Raw genomic sequence first — 7,667 nt, forward strand, 5'->3', positions numbered from 1 at the left:
CGGCCTCCTATTACATATCAGAGGCATAACACCGGAGGGCGTGCACAGACAGCCTCATCCTCCAATCCTACCCATAATGATCCTCCAGCTGGGGGTACACAAGCAAATCCTCCTCCACCCCCTGATATGCTTGCTCAGGACACAGCTAGCCTTATAAGGGCTATAATGGAAGGGCAACAACAGCAAATGCATCAGATGATTACCGATATGGGTAATCAGTTCCAGGCAGCCATCAGAAGCATCCAAACTTCACAGGTAGCCCCTACAACTCCTGCAGCCCATGCTGTCCCTCCCGCTCCTGCTCCACAGCAGGACACTGAAGGCCGCATGATGGAACGGTTCCTCAAGATGCAGCCTTCAACTTTTGCTGGGATCAGCAACGACACCCTGCTACCTGTTAGATGGGTGAAAGAGATGGAGAAAGCCTTCGAGTTTCTGGGATGCAATGACCAGCAGAAACTCATCTGTGCTAGATATAAGCTACAGTATGAAGCAGAGGCTTAGTGGGAAACCACAAAGCCTATTTTGCAAGCGGCACACCCAGTTCTAACATGGGAAATATTCAAGCAAGGTTTCTTTAGGAACTACTTTCCTACCAGTGTGAAGAAGAAGGAGGAAGTTGAATTAGCTAAGTTGACACAAGGACCTAAGTCTGTGTTAGAATACCAGCAGAAGTTTGAAGAACTGTTCTTCTTCGCTCCTCCTCATCTGGGCACTGATGAAGCTAAGGCACAGAAGTTCGAGGATGGGTTGAGGCCACAAATTGCTTCAATAATGGCCACTTCTTTTCCGTTTTGATCGTAACACTTTTGTAAATGTGATAGTATTTAACCTTTTGAGTTTATGAGTTATAGCTCATCTTTTGGAACTACAATGTAAATGATGTACATACAACTACTCTTGAATATAATACTATCACTAGTCTTTCCTTATTTACTGTTCTACAACTCTATTATTGCTTCCGCTGTATTTAGATTCTGATATTTATGGATGAAATTGCGAATAGAACCCTGCATTTGCGATCCTACTGGAATTGATTGGGTGTCTAAGACATCCAATCACACATAGCCCTTATTAACCGAGCCGGGGTGTGACATATAAGTGATATCAGAGCACTTAAATGTCACACCCCGGCCTAGTTCATAAGGGCCAAGTGTGCCAAGATGTCCCTGACATCCAACCAAGATCACAATGCAGTTCTCTATTCGCAGTTTCATTCACAATATACTGAATCAAAGTGCAGCGGAAGCAATTTAATATGATGTAAGACAATAATTAAAGGAAACTAGTGATAACAGTTTATATTATAATATTAACATTTATGTACAGCTGTTTACATTGTCGGTTCACAAAATATGTAACTTTAGCTCAAAAGGTTATATACAGTAGGTACTACAAAAGTGATATAACAAAAGGGAAGGAAAGAGCCTGATCAGTATGGGAGATCAAGAGAACGAGCAGACGTCGCAGAAGCATGAAGCATCGTGCTCCACCAGTACAAAAGTATCAGCTCCGCAATCAACAGGAGAATCCTGAACAGCAGGAGTCCCCATAGGAACACAAACAGTAGGGTTGGTCTTTGGGGGTTTGTTGGGTTAGCTGCTTCCTGGCGGGTCTTCACGGTAGTAGAATGGTTTCGTTCGGGTGACCGACGTCTGGAGCTGCCTGGTATCATGCTTTCCGGTTGGTCATTGGGGGTCCGTTAGGTTAGCTGCCTTGTATCATACTTTCCTGGCGGGTTCTCTTCAAGGTTGGCATCTACTACAGTAGTACTTATACCCAATGTGACTTAGTATCGATGTTAGGACATGCTACTTAGGACATTCATCATAATTGCTGCGATATGTTTTGCATGCATTCCCTTATTGGGCTCAGTTGAGAGCTCACCCCTCGTGATCATTCTATTTTCACAGATGAGGCTTCTATCGCTACTGCTTGTGTTCCTATAGGGACCCCTACTGTTCAGGAGATACCACTTACATGTCACACCTCGGCTCAGTTCATAAGGGCCAAGTGTGCCAGGATGTCCCTGACATCCAACCAAGATCACAATGCAGTTCTCTATTCGCAGTTTCATTCACAATATACTGAATCAAAGTGCAGCGGAAGCAATTTAATATGATGTAAGACCATACTTAAAGGACACTAGTGATAACAGTTTATACTATAATATGAACATTTATGTACAGCTGGTCACATTGTCGGTTCACAAAAGATGTAACTTTAGCTCAAAAGGTTATATACAGTAGGTACTACAAAAGTGATATAACAAAAAGGAAGGAAAGAGCCTGATCAGTCTGGGAGATCAGGAGAACGAGCAGTCGTCGCAGGAGCACGAAGCATCGTGCTCCACCAATACATAAGTATCAGCTCCGCGGCAAACAGGAGAATCCTGAACAAAAGAAGTCCCCACAGGAACACAAGCAGTAGCGATAGAAGCCTCATCTGAAAAAAAATAGAGTGATCACGAGGGATGAGCTCTCAACTGAGCCCAATAAGGGAATGCAAGCAAAACATATCGCAGCAATTATGATGAATGTCCTAAGTAGCATGTCCTAACATGGATACTAAGTCACATGGGGTATAAGTACTACTGTAATAGATGCTAACCTCGAAGAGAACCTACCAGGAAAGCATGACACAAGCCAGCTAACCCAACAGACCCCCAATGACCAACCCAAAAGCAAGACACCAAGCAGCTCCAGACGTCGGTCACCCGATCGAAACCATTCTACCACGGTAAGGACCTGCCAAGAAAGCATATCACCAGGCAGCTAACCCAACAAACCCTCAATGACCAACCCTACTGTTTATTCCCCAGCTGAGTACACACGCTAACATGGGACGATGAATGGTACCCGACATACCCTTCGGTGTATACCACGGGTTGTCCAACACCTTTCCCCTGTTGGTAAAGGGCGTGGAACTGGGTTATGATATATCAGCCTAGCCCAGTACAATCTATGCATGAAGGAATATGTATGGATTGCTGAGTTGTAAGAATAAATAGTACTTCACTTTCATAAATTGAATAGTAACAATAATATCAATGCAAATGCAAATGCCAATGCAGCCTAGATTCACATGCAAACTAATGCAAAGAAAAACAAGCTAACAAACTATATGACCAGAGTATTGTTTATGAAACATGACATGCCACACAGAATAAATAATAATTAAATAATAAACACACATAAAATAAGTCAAAATTCCCTTACCTGGATCTGTAGATTAGGTCTAATCAGTTACCATCTGAATAACATAGCAACACAGACAAGATCAGCGATGAACAAGGCTGAAATAGTCCCTAAACAGCAGAAAATCACCAAGGTTTGGGGATCAGAAAATAGCCAAAGGTCAGTCCAAGGGATCAGGGGCATTTTAGTCATATTTGGCTGAACCGGTTGTCCGGTTCAAGGGGCAGAATTGGGGGTTTTACTTTAAATGGGCAAATCTTAACATGCACGGTCCTAATTTCTGATTTTAGATCAAAATTAAGGTGGGTCATTTCTCCAATTTGTTAAATTTCGAATTTAATTAATAAACTAGGGATTTTGGTTGTTTATTCTCCAAATTAATGGGCTACGGTTCACAATTCTGATCTCTAGAACTCGATTTAGATGAAGTCAGGTGAGCTGCCAAGAAATTCAGGTATAATTGAGTAAGATTTGACTCAATTCAGGTTTGTGTAGATGAAATTTCCTATGGTATAAGCTTAACTCAGCAAGCTTTAATGGCAGCAACATATAGGTTGCAATCTTGAGGAAATTAGGGAAGAAATACGTAAGAAGAGATGGGGACTGCAAGAATCAAGACTTACCTAGATATGTAGCAGCAAGGATTGGAAGTGCAGCCTTCAATTTCAGCTCCAAACCTTGCAAAAGAGGATTTCCAGCTTCAAACCAAGACCAATTTCGATGCTTCCCAAGATTGGTTCTCCTTTCCTTTCTTCCTTTCTCTATTTTCTCCCCAAACTCTCTTAAGACTGAATTCTCGATTCTTCTTATGTTTAGGTAAGAATGGTGAAGTAGAAATAGGAAAGGGGTTATATATATATAACACTTAAGCACTAAGGGGTAGGACAGTAATTTGAGTCATAAATATTTCTAAAACTGATTTCTAACTTCTTAGACTAATGAATAGTGAAGTTGATTTCTATTTATAGTGGTTAAGTTATTTAAGGGTTGTTTGGTCTATTAATGTAAAATCAGTTTTAAAACTAATTTCTAAAATTATTTTTAATTAGAATTTCTGTACTTATACCTTAATCTAACTATAGGATGATGTCATATGACATCATGGATAAACTGGGTACGGGTAATTGCTGGGAATTGGATTATCCACTGAGGATGTGGGTCCCATAGGGATAAAATGACTAGAATACCCCTATAAGTCTAATTGGTCATACAATCGGCATATAAATACACAGATAAGTTTAAACTTACAATGGGTTAGTTAAGGGAAAGGTTCCGCATCCCCTCCAGGTAGCAGATCTGACAAAGGTAGCTTAGATGCGGGACTCCACTAGGGTTCTCTGACTCTAGAAGGGCAGGTTGAGAAGAAGACTCCCCGGAATCCTCCATAGGTGTGTCAGATGATTGGTCTAGTACCTCAACCGATGCAACCCATAACATCGAAGCAAGCATGGACACGGAACTGGAACCTGAAATCACACAAGTTCCAACAATTTAAATTTATCGCGGATTTTACACTCTACCCCCCTTATTAGAATTTCGTCCTCGAAATTGACAAACCTGGAAGATCGAAAAGATAAGGGTATCTCTCTTTCATTAAGTCCTCTATTTCCCAAGATGCTTCAGCTACAGAGTGATTACTCCACTTGACTTTAATGAAAGAGATAGTTCGATTCCTTAGGTTGTGTTCCTTTCTATCTATAATCTCGTCTGGCACTTCTTCTTATGTCAGGTCAGCGATAAGCTCAGCGGGTTGCTGAGGTAGCAAATGTGAAGAATCAGGGATATACTAGCTCAACATAGAGACATGGAACACATCATGCACACCGGCAAGAGATGGGGGCAGTGCCAGTTGATAAGCCACTGGACCAACTCTACTCAGGATCTCAAATGGGCCGATGTATCTGGGATTCAACTTCCTAGATAATTTTGTTAAAGTCAAGTGGAGTAATCACTCGGTAGCTGAAGCATCTTGGGAAAGAGAGGACTTAATGAAAGAGAGATACCCTTATCTTTTCGATCTTCCAGGTACGTCAATTTCGATGACGAAATTTTAATAAGGGGAGTGGAATGTAAAATCCGTAATAAATTTCAATTTTTAGAACTTGTGTGATTTCAGGTTCCAGTTCTGTGTCGATGCTTGCTTCAATGTTATGGGTTGCATCGGTCGAGGTACTAGACCAATCATCTGACACACCTATGGAGGATTCCGGGGAGTCTTTTTCTCAACCTGCCCTACTAGAGTCAGAGAACCCTAGTGGAGTCCCGCATCTAACCTACCTTTGTCAGATCTGCTACCTGGAGGAGATGCGGAACCTTTCCCTTAACTAACCCATTGTAAGTAAGAACTTATCTGTGTATTTATATGCCAATTGAATGACCAATTAGACTTATAGGGGTATTCTGGTCATTTTATCCCTGTGGGACCCACATCCTAAGTAGAGAATCCAATTTTCAACAATTACCCGTACCCAGTTTACCCATGATGTCTTATGACATCATCCTATAGTTAGATTAAGGTATAACTACAGAAATTCTGGTTAAAAACAATTTTAGAAATTAGTTTTAAAACTGATTTTACATTAATAGACCAAACAGCCCTTAAATAACTTAACCACTATAAATAGAAATCAACTTCACTATTCATTAGTCTAAGAAGTTAGAAATCAGTTTTAGAAATATTTATGACTCAAATTACTATCCTACCCCTTAGTGCTTAAGTGTTATATATATATATAACCCCTTTCCTATTTCTACTTCACCATTCTTACCTAAACATAAGAAGAATTGAGAATTCAGTCTTAAGAGAATTTGGGGAGAAAATAGAGAAAGGAAGAAGGGAAAGGAGAACCAGTCTTGGGAAGCAACGAAATTGGTCTTGGTTTGAAGCTGGAAATCCTCTTTTGCAAGGTTTGGAGCCGAAATTGAAGGCTGCACTTCCAATCCTTGCCGCTACATATCTAGGTAAGTCTTGATTCTTGCAGTCCCCATTTCTTCTTACCTATTTCTTCCCTAATTTCCTCAAGATTGCAACCTATATGTTGCTGCCATTAAAGCTTGCTGAGTTAAGCTTATACCATAGGAAATTTCATCTACACAAACCTAAATTGAGTCAAATCTTACTCAGTTATACCTGAATTTCTTGGCAGCTCACTTGACTTCATCTAAATCTGGTTCTAGAGATCAGAATTGTAAACCCTAGCCCATTAATTTGGAGAATAAACAACCAAAATCCCTAGTTTATTAATTAAATTCAAAATTTAACAAATTGGAGAAATGACCCACCTTAATTATGATCTGGCACCAAAAATTAGGACTGTGCATGTTAAGATCTGCCCATTTAAAGTAAAACCCCCAACTTTGCCCCTTGAACCGGACAACCGGTTCAGCCGATTGTGACCAAAATGCCCCTGATGCCTTCGACTGACCTCTGGGCATTCTTTAACCCCCAAACATTGGTGATTTTCTGCTATTAGGGATTGATTCCAGTCCGTTCTTTGCGGGTTTTGTCTGTTTTGTTGGGCTATTTGGAGTGTAATTGTTTTGACCTTACCTACAGATACAGGTACGGGATTTCTGACTTTAATTTTGGAGTATTTATCATTTTAATTTGTTTTTTTTTTATTCTGATTGCCATGTCGTACATCATCAAAATTATCCTGTTCATATAGTTTATTAGCTTTTATTTACTGCATTAGAACCTACATGTGATTTAGGTTGCATTGGCATCTTGCATTTGCACTGATATTTACTTGTTACTGATGATTATTATTGGAAAAGTACTATTCTATTTAAATTCAGTCAGTCATACATGTGCTATCATGCATAGATTGCACTGGGCTAGGCTGTTATATCATAACCAAGTACTACTCCCCTTACCAACAGGGGGTAAGGTGTTGGACAACCCGTGGTACAACCGAAGGGTATGCCGGGGTACCATTCACTGTCCCATGTTAGCGTGTGTACTCTGTGTGGGAATAAACAGTAGGGTTGGTCATTGAGGGTTTGTTGGGTTAGCAGCCTGGTGATATGCTTTCCTGGCGGGTCCTCACCGTGGTAGAATGTTTTCGCTCGGGTGATCGACGTCTGGAGCTGCCTGGTGTCATGTTTTCCTGGCAGGTTCTCTTCGAGGTTAGCATCTACTACAGTAGTACTTATACCCCATGTAACTTAGTATCCATATTAGGACAAGCTACTTAGGACATTCATCATAATTGCTGCGATATGTTTTGCATGCATTCCCTTATTGGGCTCAGTTGAGAGCTCATCCCACATGATCACTCTATTCTTTTTCAGATGAGGCTTCTATCGCTACTGTTTGTGTTCCTGTGGGGACTCCTTCTGTTCAAGATTCTCCTGTTGGCCGCGGAGCTGATACTTACATATTGGTGGAGCACGATGCTTCGTGCTCCTGCGACGACTGCTCGTTCTCCCGATCTCCCAAACTGATCAGGCTCTTTCCTTCCTTTTTGT

The sequence above is a fragment of the Telopea speciosissima genome, chromosome 4 (assembly GCF_018873765.1).
Source record: "Telopea speciosissima isolate NSW1024214 ecotype Mountain lineage chromosome 4, Tspe_v1, whole genome shotgun sequence".
NCBI classification, from domain to species: Eukaryota; Viridiplantae; Streptophyta; class Magnoliopsida; order Proteales; family Proteaceae; genus Telopea; species Telopea speciosissima.